This window comes from Cynocephalus volans, chromosome 1, assembly GCF_027409185.1.
Source record: "Cynocephalus volans isolate mCynVol1 chromosome 1, mCynVol1.pri, whole genome shotgun sequence".
Lineage (NCBI taxonomy): Eukaryota > Metazoa > Chordata > Mammalia > Dermoptera > Cynocephalidae > Cynocephalus > Cynocephalus volans.
The window spans coordinates 289,638,412-289,656,380 of record NC_084460.1 but is presented as its reverse complement, the minus strand read 5'-3'; the positions used below and the strand labels follow the sequence as shown (position 1 = coordinate 289,656,380).

At 38.5% G+C, this 17,969-nt stretch overlaps 1 protein-coding gene across 2 annotated transcripts in view; it reads right to left on the bottom strand.

Annotated features, from left to right (window-relative positions):
- Window positions 1-17,969, bottom strand: part of RHBDD1 (rhomboid domain containing 1) — a 183,128-nt gene that overhangs the window by 148,029 nt on the left and 17,130 nt on the right. Inside the window, exon 1 of one of the 2 annotated variants that reach the window (XM_063075503.1) lies at window positions 3,515-3,533. The exons of the other annotated variant lie outside the window; for it this stretch is intronic. The gene's annotated coding sequence lies outside the window, so the exon portion shown is untranslated. Of the gene's footprint in view, window positions 1-3,514; window positions 3,534-17,969 lie in introns of those variants that run through there. 2 annotated transcript variants of the gene reach the window in all.

Below are 17,969 nucleotides of genomic sequence, written 5' to 3'. Positions count from 1 at the left end.
ACTCACGCATGTTTATGTCACCTCTCTCCCCCTGGGTGATGGAGACACAAAGGATTAGGCAAAGCTTATTTCTTCTGAGCAGTGAGAATCCCTGAAGGGGTTAATTTTCCAGGAACCCTCAAGAGAGAGGCATTCCTCCTTGGAAAAGTAACACTGTACTGGGGTCTCCTCCCAGTATTTATTCTCTAGGCCAGAAAGTTACAGAAAAGGAACATAGGTGGAGTTATCACTAAGTATAGTTTAACAATAGAAGCTGGTAACATCAGTGAAATAACAAAGTGACATTCCATAATGCAATTTGCAAAAGGTTACGTCAATCCACCAACAAAAGCTTGTTCTTAGCAAATACTGTCTTTTCCTACAGCAGTTTCCTCAGTATTTTTACATAACAATAAAGCAACTTTAGGTTAACCTGCTCCAAGGGCATCTGTCCTTGAGCCAACAATTTTTCTGTGTTACAATTCTTTATCTACAACAGAGACTTTAGCCTGGGGAAAGTTTCCTGTCTTTTGCAAGCTTAACATTTCTATGTGTTATTTTAAAACGTTAGTTTATACCTGAAATTACAGGGCTTTGGAAGCTAGGCCCTGTGAAATACATTTGCTTTATAAATGTTAGTATACTCCACATGTTTACATAAAGTTTTTATTTTTTTATTATCTAAACTATAAAAAATGAAAATAACTACTCACTATCCATTTCAGAATTGTTTTTGAGTGTTGTGTTTCTTTTAATTTTCTACTTTTTTCTATTTTAGGAAGTATTTTTTTATTGAATGTTTCAGATAAATCTTCCTTAATCTTGTTTTAACTCATTATGATTATAATCTAAAAGTTAAATTGGGTTTACAGATGTCCCATTGTTCTTATCTTTACAGGATAACAATACAATATTCTGTTTCTTACAAATAATAAATCCTAAATAAGCAGTTTATTTTAATAATCATCGCTCTTGAAATATATATTTTTATATGTGCAATTGCCACTTCTGTTTTTGTATCAACTAAAATTCTGACACTTCCATGACTACAATGAATAATTTTACTTCAACTGTCAAGTCACATTTTCTATGTGCCAGCTGAGACCTCACAGGACTCTTTCTAACCACATCTCTTAAAATCTAGCAGAATGTTTCATGAATAGTGTACGTGTGTGTGTGCTTTATGAAAAACTAATTTATATAATGGATTCTAAGAAAAGGAAGAGCTATGAATGTTCTTGCTAGAAAAAATGCTCAGAAAGGGACTTGCTTCAAAATATGGGATGTCAGACTGTGATGATAGCAGTAGTAGACGACTCTCAGGCATTTTGGCTTGGCTTTTTGGTCTGCCTGTAGTCTGAAAGTGATTTTAGCACCTCCTTTGGGGACATGCCAGCATACTCACACCCACATACACACAGTTGTATCTCTGCCACTGCTTGCTAGTAATTAAAATCCCTTCAAAAAGGCCTTTCTATCCACAATTAGACATAATATGTTTAAAATGTAGGACTGTTGAGGGAACAGTTAAAAGAGAATAAATTTCAGTTCAAGGTCAATATGTCAATCTGTCCACCAGAAAATGGCAGCCCTGGGTGGTAACTGGAGGGAACTGGAGGCAAAGGATCTTGGGTGGAGGGAACCTAGGACAAAAGCTGAAAGATCTGCAGAATTATTGCTAAGGTTTTACCCAAGTTACTACAATAGGGCTAGCAAAAATAAAAGCCATGGGGCAGAGCAGGGGGTGAGGGAAATTTGCAGGTGATCCCCTGTGATCACTGATAGCTCCACTTCACATCATTTAGATTTTTCTTTTTCTGTTTTAATTTAACACACTTGAGTTCTAACAGAAGCATTTCTTTCTCAGGGGATTTGTTACTCAAGAACTAACTATATAATAAAAGGCTCTCATGTACCTGAGCATGTTAAATATATATGTGAAAAAAGTATTTTATAGTTCTGTTTATTTTTCTTAAATCTTCTGAGGATGTCGGTCTTTAAGTGGATGTCAGATCATGCAAGTTTTAATGATGACAATTATTTTTTAAAATTTATTTAGAAATAAATGCAGACTTACAGAAAAGTTGCATAAGCAGTACAGAGAATTCCTGTATATTCTTCACAAGATGTCCTAAATGTTAACATTTGCTTTATCATATTCTCTCTCTCCTCATACATATGTATGTGTATATGTGTGTTTGTGTATATATATATATATAAAATGTGTATATATTTAAAATGCTTATATGTGTTGTTTATATATATGTGTATATATATAAAATGATGTATATATATATAAAATGTTTATATGTAATATTTATATATATACATAATGTGTGTGTGTACATATCAATTAAAATTCTAATAGGTATTGCTGTGGTGTGATGTGTTTTCAAAATTCATGTGTTGGAAACTTAATCCCTAATACAACAGTATTAGGAGGTGAGGCCTAATCTGGAGATGTTTAGTCATGAGGGCCATGGATTAATGTTCTGATTACAAGAGTGGATTTGTTATAAAAGTGAGTTCACCCCCCCCCACCTCTCATGTGATGCCTTCCAACATGTTATGATGCAGGAAGGCGGCCCTCACAAGATATAGTCCCTTGATCCTGGACATCTTAGCCTCCAGAAATGTGAGCTAAATAAGTGTGTTCATTAGAAATTATCCAGTCTGTTGTAGCAACATAAACCAAACTGAGACAGCTATGTATACCGTGTGTGTGTGTACATATATCCATATACAGCATATACACAGACTTTTTCTAAATAATTTTAATAGACATTCAGGACAAAATGCCCCTTTGCTTCAGTATGCATTTCCTAAAAATCAAAACAAAAAAAACCCCAAGGATTTTATGGGACCACGCCCTTTTTCTAAGCAAAAACAACAGATGGCCTAAATGGATAAAAGGTGGCGCCCAAGGGAAGTTAAGGGGGAAGGCTAAGTATAGAGAGGCAAGGCACGTGCACATTTGACCTTTTCAAGGATTGGCCTAGGCTTGGAAATCCCCACCTGCTAAGCATATAAATATGATCTTTTGTGTTACAATAACCGGAACTGCCTGACAGAACCCCCACTGTGTGTGTATGTGTTTGTGCCCTATCTGGGAAAGCAGCGGAGTGCTCATCCATCTCTTGGAATCTCTTTTTGCCCCACATCGGGGGGGGGGGGGGGGGGGGGGGGGGGGGGGGGAGAAAAGGGCAATCCCTTTGGCCCCAACCCTCTAGGGAAAGGAAAAACCTGTTGGGGTCCCGTGTGGCCACCGGAGATGCCCAAAAGGATTTGCTTTTTAAAAAGAAAATTATTACTCTCAAATTTCTTAAATTAATTTAGATTTAGGGTTAATTTACTGCACTGTTCCATCTATTTAAGTTGCCAACATCCAAGTGTTGTGAGCCTCAGTTGAAAGAAAATGTTGACAACTACCCCAAACCATAGATCCAAATATTAAGTAGAACATGAACTGGATTTTTAAACAATAAAATGCAAATTGACCCTGTCTTAGTCCTTTTGGGTTACTATAACAAAATACCTTAAACTGGGTAACTTATAAACAACAGAAATTCATTTCTTATGGCTCTGAAAGCTGAGACGTCCAAGATCAAGTTGCCAGCAGATTCAGTATGTGGTGAAGGCTCTCTGCATCATAGATGGCATCTTACTGCTGCATCTTCATGTCGCAGAAAGGCAAAAAGAGACAAACAAGATTCCTCAGGCCTCTTTTATAAGGGCACTAATTCTATTCATGTGGCTCCACCCTCATGATCTAGTCACCTCCCAAAGACCCCACCTCCTCATATCATCAAGTTGAGGATTAGATTTCAACATGTGAAGTTTGAAAGGACACAGACACAGCAGACCCTTTGAACTGAACTGTCAACATGACTCTCAAACATCTCTTTTTAAATGTGCACAAAAGAGCAAGCATCCCAACAAAATTAAATTTATTTAACTAAATCATAGCCCAGAGCTTTAAAATTAATTGATTGAGTATGAGGCTACTTCCAAAAGTTCATGGAAAATGAAATTAAAAGATAATATAAATCTTCCCATGAGCTTTTTGAAGACCTCTTGTATAATATAAGCCAAAAGGAAACAAGATACTATGGAGTGGGGGAGGGAAAGATTGGGGAAAGTTATGAGTCTAATAGATGATGGTAGAAATTATTCTTACATAAAACTATAAAGCTATTTGTTGGCTTAATAGAAGTTTTTGTTTCTAATGCTTTTGACTTACAATGAACAAGAAAACATAGAAAATTGGAAAGTGCACAGGATATGAGATTCAGCTCTACCATGAGCTATGTAATCTTGAGTAAGCCATTCAAAGCCTCAACTGTAAAATGCAAGAATAACATGAATTTTTTTCTAAGGTCTCTCGCACCTTAAGCATTTTAAGATTCTAAGATCTAGAAGAAAAAGTAAATAGCACGTGAGAAAAAAATCAAAGCAGACAATAAGATGTTAAAATGTGACTAGAAGTGAGAATTGCTGAGCCGAAGAAAAGGCAGTCTTGAGAAACAGATAAAAAAATCATCATGATTTTTAACATTTAAAAATCCATATGGATTTAATTAAAGCTTTGATAGTGTAAAAAAGAATTGAAGAAATAAACGTACAGCTTTGGTATACCTTGGAATGAAGAAAATAGAACCAAGAAGTAGTCAGTAAACTAAAGACAACTCACAATTACTTAATAAATATTTCTAGTGTTATGATATCTATAAGAGGTAGTCACAGCTCTAGACTAACAAAACTCCTAAATTATAGGATAATGCATAACTATTTTTAAAAAAATTAGGGCAAACGTTTAAAACATTTCTATCTATCAGGAGCCAGTATGTCATAGCGAAAAAAAGAAAAGAAAAAAATACAACTAAACGAAGTCAGCAACTGTGAAACCAACTCAAGTAAAGAAGAAGGTTAGTTGTTTTTAATTTGAAAGGAAAAATATAAAAAGTTAATTCACTGCTTTAAAAAATATACAGAAACACTACTAACCATGATTGCATTTGTACGTAGACAAACCCAAGCTTCAGTCTCAGCCCTAGCCTAGGGACTGGGTGATCTGACCAATCTCAGAAACGGGGCAACAGCTCCTTTCTCTGGTTTTTCATCAGGATGAATTGAAAAAGGATCTAAAATTTATAGCTCAGTGACTGGCACATAGTAAGGACTCAAAAAAACCTCTAAGATCAACCTTGCTATTTTTTATACTCAAATTTCTGCTTTGGAGAGGAAAAGTGAGAGCTTGAGTGAGTGGCAGAGATGAAAGAGGATGGGGTGCCAGACGCCTGGAGGAAGAGCAGAAAAGATGTGACCGACGTGGGGGATACTGTTTGCATCCCTTTCTAGACCACTTGGAGTACCCATTTCTTCAGCACTATTCTTTGATACACGAGCTAACGTTCTAGCAACCCCTTTTTATTCTGTGATAATAGCTTTTCTGATCTTACTTTCAAAAGTAAAAGTTAATTTTTTTTTGAAAAGTCACTCTTCTGTGGAATTCTTCAGAGTGTGCACCTGAGAAATATATAACTAGCAAGATGGGAATTTCTGGTAGCACTGATGTCCAGTTAGTAGCCTAAACAGTGCTCTGCCATGGGCGGAGGGTGGGGGAATTCACTTCCTTTTCTTTTGTTGGGTGAATAAAACTGCTTTTAAAAAACTGACACAAAGATTTACTACTTCTTTTTTTAGGGACTTTTTCTTAGGTCCTATGAAAACACCGTTTAGTCAATACAGAAATAAATTCACCCTCACTAATTAAAGTCTATCATTTATTGAATCTGTGCCATGCACTTTATCTATTGAACTACATGTATCATCTTAATGAGTCTGTGAGGTAGGATTATTACCCCAATTTACAGATAAGGAAAGAGAAGGTCAGAAGCAAAGTGACTAGCTGGAGTTCACACTGAGCTTCAGCTGCCTTTGCTAAAAGGGAGGCCTGGGTTGCAGGAGAAAAACAACACTATAACATGTAGTTTTCAAATTTAAACCTCAGCTTAATATTTTACTAACAGATTTTCACCTTGAATTTTCTTGAGATTTATTTTCAGTGCACATAATCAAGAGAGTAAAAATAATAAGGGAGAAAGGTTTATTTTTCCAGCACCAGATATATTTGGCCTTGGGAAAAGGCAACATGTTTAATTTTCAAGGTCCTACTGAGAAACAGTATGAAATATTTTTAACTCTATTTTTTATGGAGTGGAAGAAACATAGGACATATTGCCCACTGAATATTCTTAGGCTGTTTAAGCACATGTGATTGACTTAAGATGAAAATTTTTTAAGACTTTATTTTTTTAGAGAAGTTTGAAGTTTGCAGCAAAATTAAGAGAAAGGTACAGATATTTACCATATATCCCCTACCCCCATATATGCATAGCCTCCCCCATTATAAACATCCCCACCAGAGCCATACATTTGTTACAGTCGATGAACCTACACTGGCACATCATAATGACCCAAGGATGAATTTTTCAGAGTGGTTTTAAAAACAATTATTAGTTATCATTTGGTAAAATACTATAAACAACTATGTTTTCTGTAAAATAAGTCTCTATAAGCAGTATATTTCCTTCTGCTGTAGAAAATATCCACAAAATAAAATATGCACATCAATTAGACGTGGCAAATTGTGCAGCCTCTTAGAAAGACTTGAGTTAGATTGGACCTTCTTTTGATTTATGGGCATTCTTTAAATGAATTAGCCCAGATTCTGCTGAGGAACATAGTATGGGTATCCCTGGAGAATGCAGTGGAACAAGTCTGAATGTGTAATATCTGTCTTCATCATCAAATACTGTTCAAAAGCAATTGGTTTTGAAGTACCCTTAAGACAGGGGTCATAAACTCAAGGGCCTAGAGGACCTAGGCAGGTGATATAAATGAGTCAGGTGGGCTGGGTAGAAGAAAGCATCTGAAGTATTGTGGTGACAAATGGCACCTGACACTTGGCCATGGTGTCAGGGAGATGATCTGGAGTCATGGGATTATGGCAAGCTGACCATTGAAAGGGGCAGCTGCTTTTCAATTTCAGCTGGCTTAGGCCAAGTGGGATCTAGGGCCCAGTGCTCTCAGATCATCTGAATTTGAAAGAGAAACTAGAATTTCAGATTTTACTGTATCATCTTCTAATGTTTAATGTTGACAATTTAAAAAATATTGTTTGGGCCAGTTAAAAAGATTACACTTGGACCAAACACATCTGGCCAGCAGGCCGCCAGTTTTCAACTTCTTATTTAAGGAAATAAGACAAGTGATAATAGAAATAACACCTGAAAATGATCCCATTGTTCTGAATTCTTATACCTCTAAACTAGCCTTTATATAGACTTAAAAATGCATTTAAGTTATACTTTATCAAAACAAACAGGAAAGACCTAGGAACCTATGTGAAATCATAAAGTGTATTTCTGAATGTGTGAACTTACACCACCTATTTCAGAATTAACTGAAGAGCTTGTTAAAAAGATGCATGCTCAATTTGCATTTATTAGATCTCATGTGGGTCCTAGGAATCTGTTTTTGTATATGCACCCCAATCTCCAGGTGATCTAATACAGACATTAATGAAGTTTCTCCCTTTGAGAATATACAGGCTACAATGTCATTTAACTGCCATCCTTGCTTTCTGTATCTTCCCTATTCTCTCAGGCAGAGACAGCTCCAATTTAAAGAAGGGTAAGTTTTCAGTCCTTTAGATCCTTGCTTGGTTGGGTGATTCAGAACACATCTGTGCTTCTGAGTCATTCAATTATGTAGTTACAGGTTGATACTTCATAATGACAAATGTCTACCTCATTAGCTTCCAGTTTATGGTTGCTCAGTGTATGTCTTCATTTAGCTAATGCCTTAGTGGGTTATTTCCTCTTGGCTCCCTACTGAGTATCAGTGTAATGTACCTGATCAGTGCCCAGTAAGTAATTTTTGATTGAATACTATAATGCATTAATTAGAACACCTTCAACTAGGCCTATCAGATCAACTGTCTATGACTGAACTGAACAATCATTTACTTTAACCCACTAGGTGTTTTAGTTAAGCCAATAAATGAACTAATTTTTAACTCTCAGAAAAGTATTTGATGACATTGACCAAACAAACTTATCACAAAATAATTAATATAATCTTTGACCTTGCCTGCTCTTAAGCTCTGGGTGTAAATATATTTTTAGGAGTATTTAGCTCATTATGCACTCTTACGCAAGACAAAAATAGTGTCATAAAGTTGGTATAGATGATATGTCACACGATTTTAGACACTGGAAACATTAGCTTTTGAAAATGCTGATAGACTGACATGTTCAAAGAACTATGCATTTTAGTATGTCTAGGGAAAATCACAATTGAAATGTAAATTTTTATTTTGCTTCAGCAAAAAATGAACCAAAATACAAGTTTCTCTTTAAAAATATTGAGATCAGGAAAATATTGAGATCTGTGTTTTCTATCTTCTTCTAAGATAGAATATTGGATAAGGGGCACAGTTTAAGAAATTATTCATCCCTTAGCTTAAACCATAATAGGATGTTTCTTAAGCCATTCCAAACATCTTTAGACAAAAGAAGTGTATGATCTCCAAGGTAACCTTCTCCAGGAGATGAATTGATAATTTTTTGTCCAGCTTGTCTTTTTTCTTTTTTTTCTTCTTCTTCTTCTTTTTTTTTTTTTTTTTTACCATTTCCATACTATTCTAGTTAATGAAACCAGGACTGCAGTTCAGAATATTCAAATATGCTATTGCTATCAGGTTTCTGGACATAGTGATGGATCTTGAATTCACCTTAGCAGAGGTGAAGTAACATTAAATTTGTCACTGCCTAGTCGAAGTCAGCAAGATGGCACTGTATAATATCTTTAGAAATACTAAGTTAGGAAGCCCATGGGGAAGAAGGTGAAAAGAAGGTCAGCTACTGACATCAAATCAGGCACCAGATGTGATGACCCTTAATCAGAGGCTTTGTAGCCTGCAAGTCAGCATAATGTTATTGAATTCAGATCCCAGCTGAAGCCAGATGCCTTGACAAAGACAGCCCTACCTGCACAATAATAGATGTGCCATCAGCATCATGTCACAAACTGGAGACACAGAGCAGGGATAGTTCATTGAAAAAAAAAAAAAAAAAAAATGTTGAGTTTCAAGATGGCGGCGGCTGCGGCGGCTGGCGCGGAGTAGCTGAGGTGGAAAAGGTGGCCACTGGGCCTCAGGCAGCCGGGAAACTTGTGGACCTTTCTCTGGCCATCTCTTAAGGGAGGACTGCTGCTGCTGGCCGGTCGTGGGGGCTCAACGCCACTTTGCCCCCGGCAGGAGAGGCTGCCTCATTTACAGGCAACAGCTTTGAAGTGTGGAGCAGGAAAAGAACTGATTCTTAGCTGCAAAAGCGAGTCTTGAAACAGGGAACACGGCGCCAGGGCTGCTGTGGATGCAGCCAGGATCCCGGAGGCTGGGGCCGCACTGAAGGCGGCCAGCTGCCCTATCCAGGATTCGAGGTTTCAGGCCGGCATTAAAGAAGACTCCTGGGAGCGCCCGAGCGGCGCCGCGACTGAACAGCCCGAGGCGGCAGCGCCGAGAACACGGAAGGCAACAAACCAGAGACAGAGCGAGCGCCCGACCTGGCACAGCACTGTGAGTGATCCCTGGCAAAGCTCTGTTCGGGGGGTGCATGCCCACGCGGCTCCCCGCCTGCACCACCAGGCCACTCATTGCCCCGGTGCTGCCTCCATTTTCCCAGGTGCGGGCAGCTCCGCCCTGCTCGGCCATCACTGAGCCCATTTGCTTGGCCTGGCGCGGGGCTTTCCGGACCCTGCGGGCCGACACCCTCTCCCACTCCCTCCACGGTTCTCTGGCAGGGCTGGGGGTGTGGGGCGTCCCGACCAGTTTTGGGAGGGCTAGGAAGTACGGGCGGGCCGACTGTCACTCCACCACACCCTGGACTCCGGCCCCGGTAAACTTCCTGTTACTGGGAGGCAGATACCATCTCTGCGACCACCAGTTTGGAAAAAAGCCTAATGAATTTCTGGTTGGGAATAGTGTGGTAGGAGAGTTCCCAGGTCTGCTTGAACCTGCCGGAGAGCAGGCTGCAGGCGGGCACTAGATTCGGTTTATACCGGGGGGATACAAAGGTGAACAAGACCCGAGAAAGATCTACACAGTGCTACAAAGGCACCCAGAGAGACTGGTCGTCTGTGCCTAGCAGAAACCTGGTAGACTTCCTGGGCGAGGCGGTGCTGAGCAGGGTCTTGAAGGCCCAGCTGATAGACGAGGGGTGCAGAAGACACGCCCCAACCCAGCACAGTGTGCACAGAGGGGGGAGACGTGCGGCCAGGGAGGCGGAGACTCGACAGAAACCACACACCCGGTGGGGTCGCCACTGCACGATCTAACAGCCTGGGCCAGAGCACACGGAACGGGGAGAAGTCCTGTACAGAAAGTGAAAGCTCAACAGAGATCACACACCCTGTGGTACGTGATCCACCAGCCCAGCAGAGTACAAGCTGACCAGAAAGGTGGATCCCCGGAGAAGCCCAAGACCCGAGGCAACCACACACACAAGACACTAGAGGCCAACTGAGCAGTCACGGCGGGAGCCATACCAAATTGGCAACCACAGCAACATCCTAGTTAGTCATTAGTCTTAAACCGGTGGACTGTGAAACCCCCTGCCACAATGAATAAACACCAAAAAAAAGACACCAGAAATACAAAAAATCAAGAAAGTACACCACCAAAAGTTAATAAATCTCATACTCTAGATCCTATAGAACAAGAAGCCCTTGAAATATCTGATAAGGAATTTCGAGTGATAATTCTAAGGAAACTGAATGAGATACAAGAAAACTCAGCTAGACATCATGATGAAATGAGGAAAAGTATACAGGATCTGAAAGAGGAAATATACAAGGAAATCAATGTCCTGAAAAAAAATGTAGCAGAACTTGCTGAACTGAAGAAGTTATTCAGCGAAATAAAAAACACAACGGAGAGTTTAACCAGCAGGCTTGTCGAAGTTGAAGAGAGAACCTCTGAACTTGAAGATGGGCTGTTTGAAATAACACAAGCAGACAAAAAGAAAGAAAAAAGAATCAAGGACATGGAAGAAAATCTGAGAGAGATATCAGACAACCTCAAGCGCTCAAATATCCGAGTCATGGGTATTCCAGAAGGGGAGGAAAATGGAGATTCCATTGAAAACATATTCAACAAAATAGTGGCAGAAAACTTCCCAGGTATAGGAAAAATCACAGATCTTCAGATCCAGGAAGCTCAACGATCTCCAAACGTATTCAACCCAAAAAGGCCTTCTCCAAGACATGTCATAGTCAAATTGGCAAAACTCAGAGACAAAGAGAGAATCTTAAAAGCTGCAAGAGAGAAGCGTCAAATCACCTATAAGGGAGCCCCAATCAGGTTAACATCAGACTTCTCATCACAAACCCTAAAAGCTAGAAAGGAATGGGATGATATTTTCAAAATACTAAAAGACAAAGATTGCCAGCCAAGAATACTCTACCCTGCAAGGCTATCCTTCCGAAATGAGGGGCAAATAGTATATTTCTCAGACAAACAAAAACTGCGGGAGTTCACTACCACAAGACCACCCTTACAAGAAATCCTCAAGGGAGTACTGGGTTTGGTTCCTGAAAAATAACTACCACTGCCATAAAAACCTAAGAAAAATCTAAACCCGCTAGTACAATAAAAATGGCATTCATGAAGAGAAAACAAGCTAACAAAAACACTATCTACAACCTAAGGAACCAACAAACAAAGAAACCAAACAGTAAATCAGAAAGCAAGGAACAAAAGACACCTAAGACAACCAAACAACCAATAAAATGCTAAGAATAAATCAACACCTTTCAATAACAACTCTTAATGTTAAAGGCTTAAATTCCCCAATTAAAAGACACAGTCTGGCTGACTGGATCAAAAAGCAGGACCCAACTATATGCTGCCTACAAGAGACCCACCTCACCCATAAAGATTCACACAGACTAAGAGTAAAAGGATGGAAAAAGATTTACCATGCAAACAGAAAAGAAAAACGAGCTGGAGTGGCTATTCTTATATCTGACAAAATAGACTTTAAACTAAAAACCATAAAAAGAGACAATGAGGGACACTACTTAATGATAAAAGGACTGATCCATCAAGAAGACATAACAATCATAAATATGTACGCACCCAATGTTGGAGCAGCCAGATTTATAAAACAAACTCTATTAGACCTAAAGAAGGAAATAGACACTAATACCATAATAGCAGGGGACCTGAACACTCCACTGTCAATATTAGACAGATCATCTAGGCAAAGAATCAGTAGAGAAACACAAGATCTAAACAAGACTCTAGACCAATTGGAATTGGCAGATATCTACAGAACATTCCACCCAACAACCTCAGAATATTCATTCTTCTCATCAGCACATGGATCATTCTCCAAGATAGATCACATATTAGGTCACAAATCAAGTCTCAATAAATTCAAAAAAATTGGAATTATCCCATGTATCTTCTCAGACCACAATGGATTAAAATTAGAAATTAATAACAAACAAAACTCTGGAAACTATACAAACACATGGAAATTAAACAGCATTCTACTTAATGACATATGGGTCCAAGAAGAAATCAAGCAGGAAATCAAAAAGTTTATTGAAACTAATGAAAACAATGATACATCATACCAAAACCTGTGGGATACTGCAAAAGCAGTATTGAGGGGAAAATTTATTGCATTAAATGCTCACTTCAGAAGAATGGAAAGATGGCAAGTGAACAACCTAACACTTCACCTTAAAGAACTAGAAAAACAAGAACAATCCAATCCTAAAGTTAGCAGACGGAAAGAAATCATTAAGATCAGAGCAGAACTGAATGAAATTGAAAACCAAAAAACAATTCAAAAGATCAACGAATCAAAAAGTTGGTTTTTTGAAAAGATAAATAAAATTGACAAACCATTAGCATGGCTAACAAAAAAAAGAAGAGAGAAGACTCAAATAACAAAAATTAGAAATGAAAAAGGCGATATTACAACTGATTCATCTGAAATACAAGGAATCATTCGAGACTACTATAAACAACTATACGCCAACAAATTTGAAAATCTGGAGGAAATGGATAAATTTCTGGACACACACAAGCTCCCAAAACTGAACCGTGAAGACGTAGAAAATTTGAACAGACCAATAACAATAAAGGAGATTGAAGCTGTTATCAGAAGGCTCCCAACAAAGAAAAGCCCAGGACCAGATGGATTCACAGCAGAATTTTACCAAACATTCAAAGAGGAATTGACACCGATTCTTTACAAACTATTCCAAAAGATTGAAACGGACGCAAATCTCCCAAACTCATTCTATGAAGCAAACATCATCCTGATACCAAAACCAGGTAAAGATATAACCAAAAAAGAAAACTACAGGCCGATATCCTTGATGAATATAGATGCAAAAATCCTCACTAAAATACTAGCAAACAGAATACAGCAACACATACGAAAAATTATTCATCACGATCAAGTGGGATTCATCCCAGGGATGCAAGGTTGGTTCAACATACGCAAATCAATAAATGTGATACACCATATTAATAAACTCAAACACAAGGACCATATGATCATCTCTATAGATGCTGAAAAAGCATTTGATAAAGTTCAGCACTCATTCATGACAAAGACCCTCTATAAGTTAGGTATAGAGGGAAAGTATCTCAACATAATTAAAGCCATATATGCCAAACCCACTGCCAATATCATCCTGAATGGGGAAAAGCTGAAAGCTTTTCCTTTAAGAACAGGCACTAGACAAGGATGCCCACTCTCACCACTCCTATTCAACATAGTGTTGGAAGTACTAGCCAGAGCAATCAGAGAAGAGAAGGAAATAAAGGGCATCCAGATTGGAAAAGATGAAGTCAAACTGTCCCTGTTTGCAGATGACATGATCCTATATATCGAACAGCCTAAAACCTCTACAAAAAAACTGTTGGAATTGATAAATGATTTCAGCACAGTAGCAGGTTACAAAATCAACACACAAAAATCAGTAGCATTTCTTTTCTCCAATAGTGAACATGCAGAAGGAGAAATCAAGAAAGCCTGCCCATTTACAATAGCCACCAAAAAAATAAAATACTTAGGAATTGAGTTAACCAAGGAGGTGAAAAATCTCTATAATGAGAACTACAAACCACTGCTGAGAGAAATTAGAGAGGATACAAGAAGATGGAAAGATATCCCATGCTCTTGGATTGGAAGAATCAACATAGTGAAAATGTCCATACTACCCAAAGTGATATACAAATTCAATGCAATCCCCATCAAAATTCCAAAGACATTTTTCTCAGAAATGGAAAAAACTATTCAGACATTTATATGGAACAATAAAAGACCACGAATAGCCAAAGCAATGCTGAGCAAAAAAAATAAAGCTGGAGGCATAACACTACCTGACTTTAAGCTATACTACAAAGCTATAATAACCAAAACAGTATGGTACTGGCATAAAAACAGACACACTGACCAATGGAATAGAATAGAGAATCCAGAAATCAACCCTCACACTTACTGCCATCTGATCTTTGACAAAGGCACCAAGCCTATTCACTGGGGAAGGGACTGCCTCTTCAGCAAGTGGTGCTGGGATAACTGGATATCGTTATGCAGGAGAATGAAACTAGATCCATACCTCTCACCATATACTAAAATCAACTCAAAATGGATTAAGGATTTAAATATACACCCTGAGACAATAAAACTTCTTAAAGAAAACATAGGGGAAACACTTCAGGAAATAGGACTGGGCACAGACTTCATGAATACGACCCCAAAAGCACGGGCAACCAAAGGAAAAATAAACAAATGGGATTATATCAAACTAAAAAGCTTCTGCACAGCAAAAGAAACAATTAAAAGAGTTAAAAGACAACCAACAGAGTGGGAGAAAATATTTGCAAAATATACATCTGACAAAGGATTAATATCCAGAATATATAAGGAACTCAAACAACTTTACAAGAAGAAAACAAGCAACCCAATTAAAAAATGGGCAAGAGAGCTAAGTAGGCATTTCTCTAAGGAAGATATCCAAATGGCCAACAGACATATGAAAAAATGCTCAACATCACTCAGCATCCGGGAAATGCAAATCAAAACCACATTGAGATACCATCTAACCCCAGTTAGGATGGCTAAAATCCAAAAGACTATGAACGATAAATGCTGGCGAGGCTGCGGAGAAAAAGGATCTCTCATACATTGTTGGTGGGACTGCAAAATGGTGCAGCCTCTATGGAAAATGGTATGGAGGTTCCTTAAACAATTGCAAATAGATCTTCCATACGACCCAGCCATCCCACTGTTGGGAATATACCCAGAGGAATGGAAATCATCAAGTCGAAGGTATACCTGTTCCCCAATGTTCATCGCAGCACTCTTTACAATAGCCAAGAGTTGGAACCAGCCCAAATGCCCATCATCAGATGAGTGGATACGGAAAATGTGGTACATCTACACAATGGAATACTACTCAGCTATAAAAACGAATGAAATACTGCCATTTGCAACAACATGGATGGACCTCGAGAGAATTATATTAAGTGAAACAAGTCAGGCACAGAAAGAGAAATACCACATGTTCTCACTTATTGGTGGGAGCTAAAAATTAATATATAAATTCACACACACACATACACACATACACACACAAACGGGGGGGGGGGGTAAGAAGATATAACAACCACAATTATTTGAAGTTGATACAACAAACAAACAGAAAGGACATGGTTGGGGGGGAGGGGGGGAGGGAGAAGGGAGGGAGGTTTTGGTGATGGGGAGCATTAATCAGCTACAATGTATATCGACAAAATAAAATTTAAAAAAATAAAAAAATAAAAAAAAAAAAAAAAAAAAAAAAAAAAGAAAAAAAAAAATGTTAAAGCTATAAATGGCCTCTTCTATTTTCTACTCTCCCATCCCAAATTGTTGACCTTTATTTCAATGTCTAAAGGATCTATGAATATATTATGATTTAGAGAGAGATGAAAATTAACCTTTGGTAGCTACAGTCCTAAAAACTATACTTTGGGCCGAGCCCGTGGCGCACTCGGTAGAGTGCTGCGCTGGGAGCGCGGCGACGCTCCCGCCGCGGGTTCGGATCCCATATAGGAATGACCGGTGCACTCACTGGCTGAGTGCCGGTCACGAAAAAAAAAAAAAAAAAAAAAAAAAAAAACGACTAAAAACTATACTTTGAAGAACTCCTAGAAAATTCAGTCTTCCACTTGTTAAGGAACTGGAATAAAAATCTTGAGTTTTGTTGGAAACAAATATAGTGACAACTCTTCAAATAACCTTTTCCTTCACAGTTCACACTTAGCAGAAACAGCTTAAGCTAGAATTAATGGAGTACAACAAGAATTGCAAATTCTAATCTTTAGTTTTGCCTTCTCTTATGTAGGTAGAGTTCACGGTCTTTAGAAATCAGTCAACCTTGATATACTTTAATTAATACAATATAAAATATTTCAAAAGATTCCTATGTTACAAGGAGTTAAGTAAAATATTTAATGCATTTTTAAAGTTTGGTGAAAAGTATAATAACTGAACGAGGTCCTTCAAAAAGTTTGTGGAAAATAGAATTAAAAGATAATACGAATCTTGCCATGAACTTTTTGAAGACCTCTCATGTTATCTGATGTGCCGATCTTATTTTAGAAAAAAGAATCACCAAATTAGATAATAAGTGTGATTTCAAGAGGCAGATTCTAGGAAACTGTTCATGACAAAATATTTTACAAGTTAGAAAAATAATTTCAACTGTTCTCATTGTAGAAATTAACTTGTCACATAATTACCAGTGGGAAATTACATTAAGATGACTGATACCCTCAAAGTTACCAACAATTAGAGCTTGTGAATAAGAAGTATGAAAAAGAATTAATTAGGCTAGGTTTTGGGAAATAAAAGAAATTCAAGCCAGTTATGCCTGAAAAGTGATCAGATGTGTGCACATTAAAAAAGTGATGTTGGAAGGGGCATCCTTCGTGGGCCTGAAGCAGTCTCTGAAAATTCTTGCTGAGTGTCCAGACAGCAGGTGGATCCATGTCCTGATATGAGGAGCTGCTGCAGCTGGTCATATAGGCAACCAAGTAGTCAAGGTGTCCACAGCGTGACTGCCAGGAACTGCCCACTCCCTAGGGGACAGCAGGAGTAGAAGGTGGCTTGTTTGTTGCTTGCTGCAATGTTTGCTGCTTGCTGGGCCTGTAGCCCTGGGCTCCTCTCCTGTGTGCAGCATCCATCTTGGCCACCTATGTCACCTTTGTAGACCTGAGTAAGGTGCTATGGTTTGAATGTTTGTCTCCTCCAAAACTCATCTTTGAAACTTAATCCCCAATGTAACAGTATTAAGATGTGGGGCCTTTAAGAGGTGATTGGATCATAAAAGCTCTGCCCTCATGATTGGATTAATCCATTAACGGGTTAATGGATTAATGGGTTATCATGGAAGCTAGTTAGTTATCATGAGAGTGGGTCTGCTAAAAAAGCCAGTTTGATATGCTTTTGCCCTCTCATCATGTGATGCCCTCTGCCAACCAAGAAGGCCTTCACCAGATGCAGCCCCAGGACCTTGAACTTCCGGGCCTCCAGAACTGTAAGAAATAAAGTTCTTTTTAAATAAATTACCAGTCTCAGGTACTCAGTAACAGCAACAGAAAACAGACTAAAGCAGGGGGATAGGGCACTGGCACAAACATGTTGACTTCTGGTTATCACTTTTTCTGTGAGTAATAAAGTCTGGGGTGGGGTGACTAGATGTCCCACTAGTCTACCAATCACTCAGGATTAAAATCCCAGTCATCGGTTAATTTTCTCTTACCACTGTCCCAAACATCCAGTCTGTCTTTATAGCCCATCATCTCCATAGAATTTTTTTCTGCCACTGTTCCTTTCTCTTTATTTCCACTACCATAA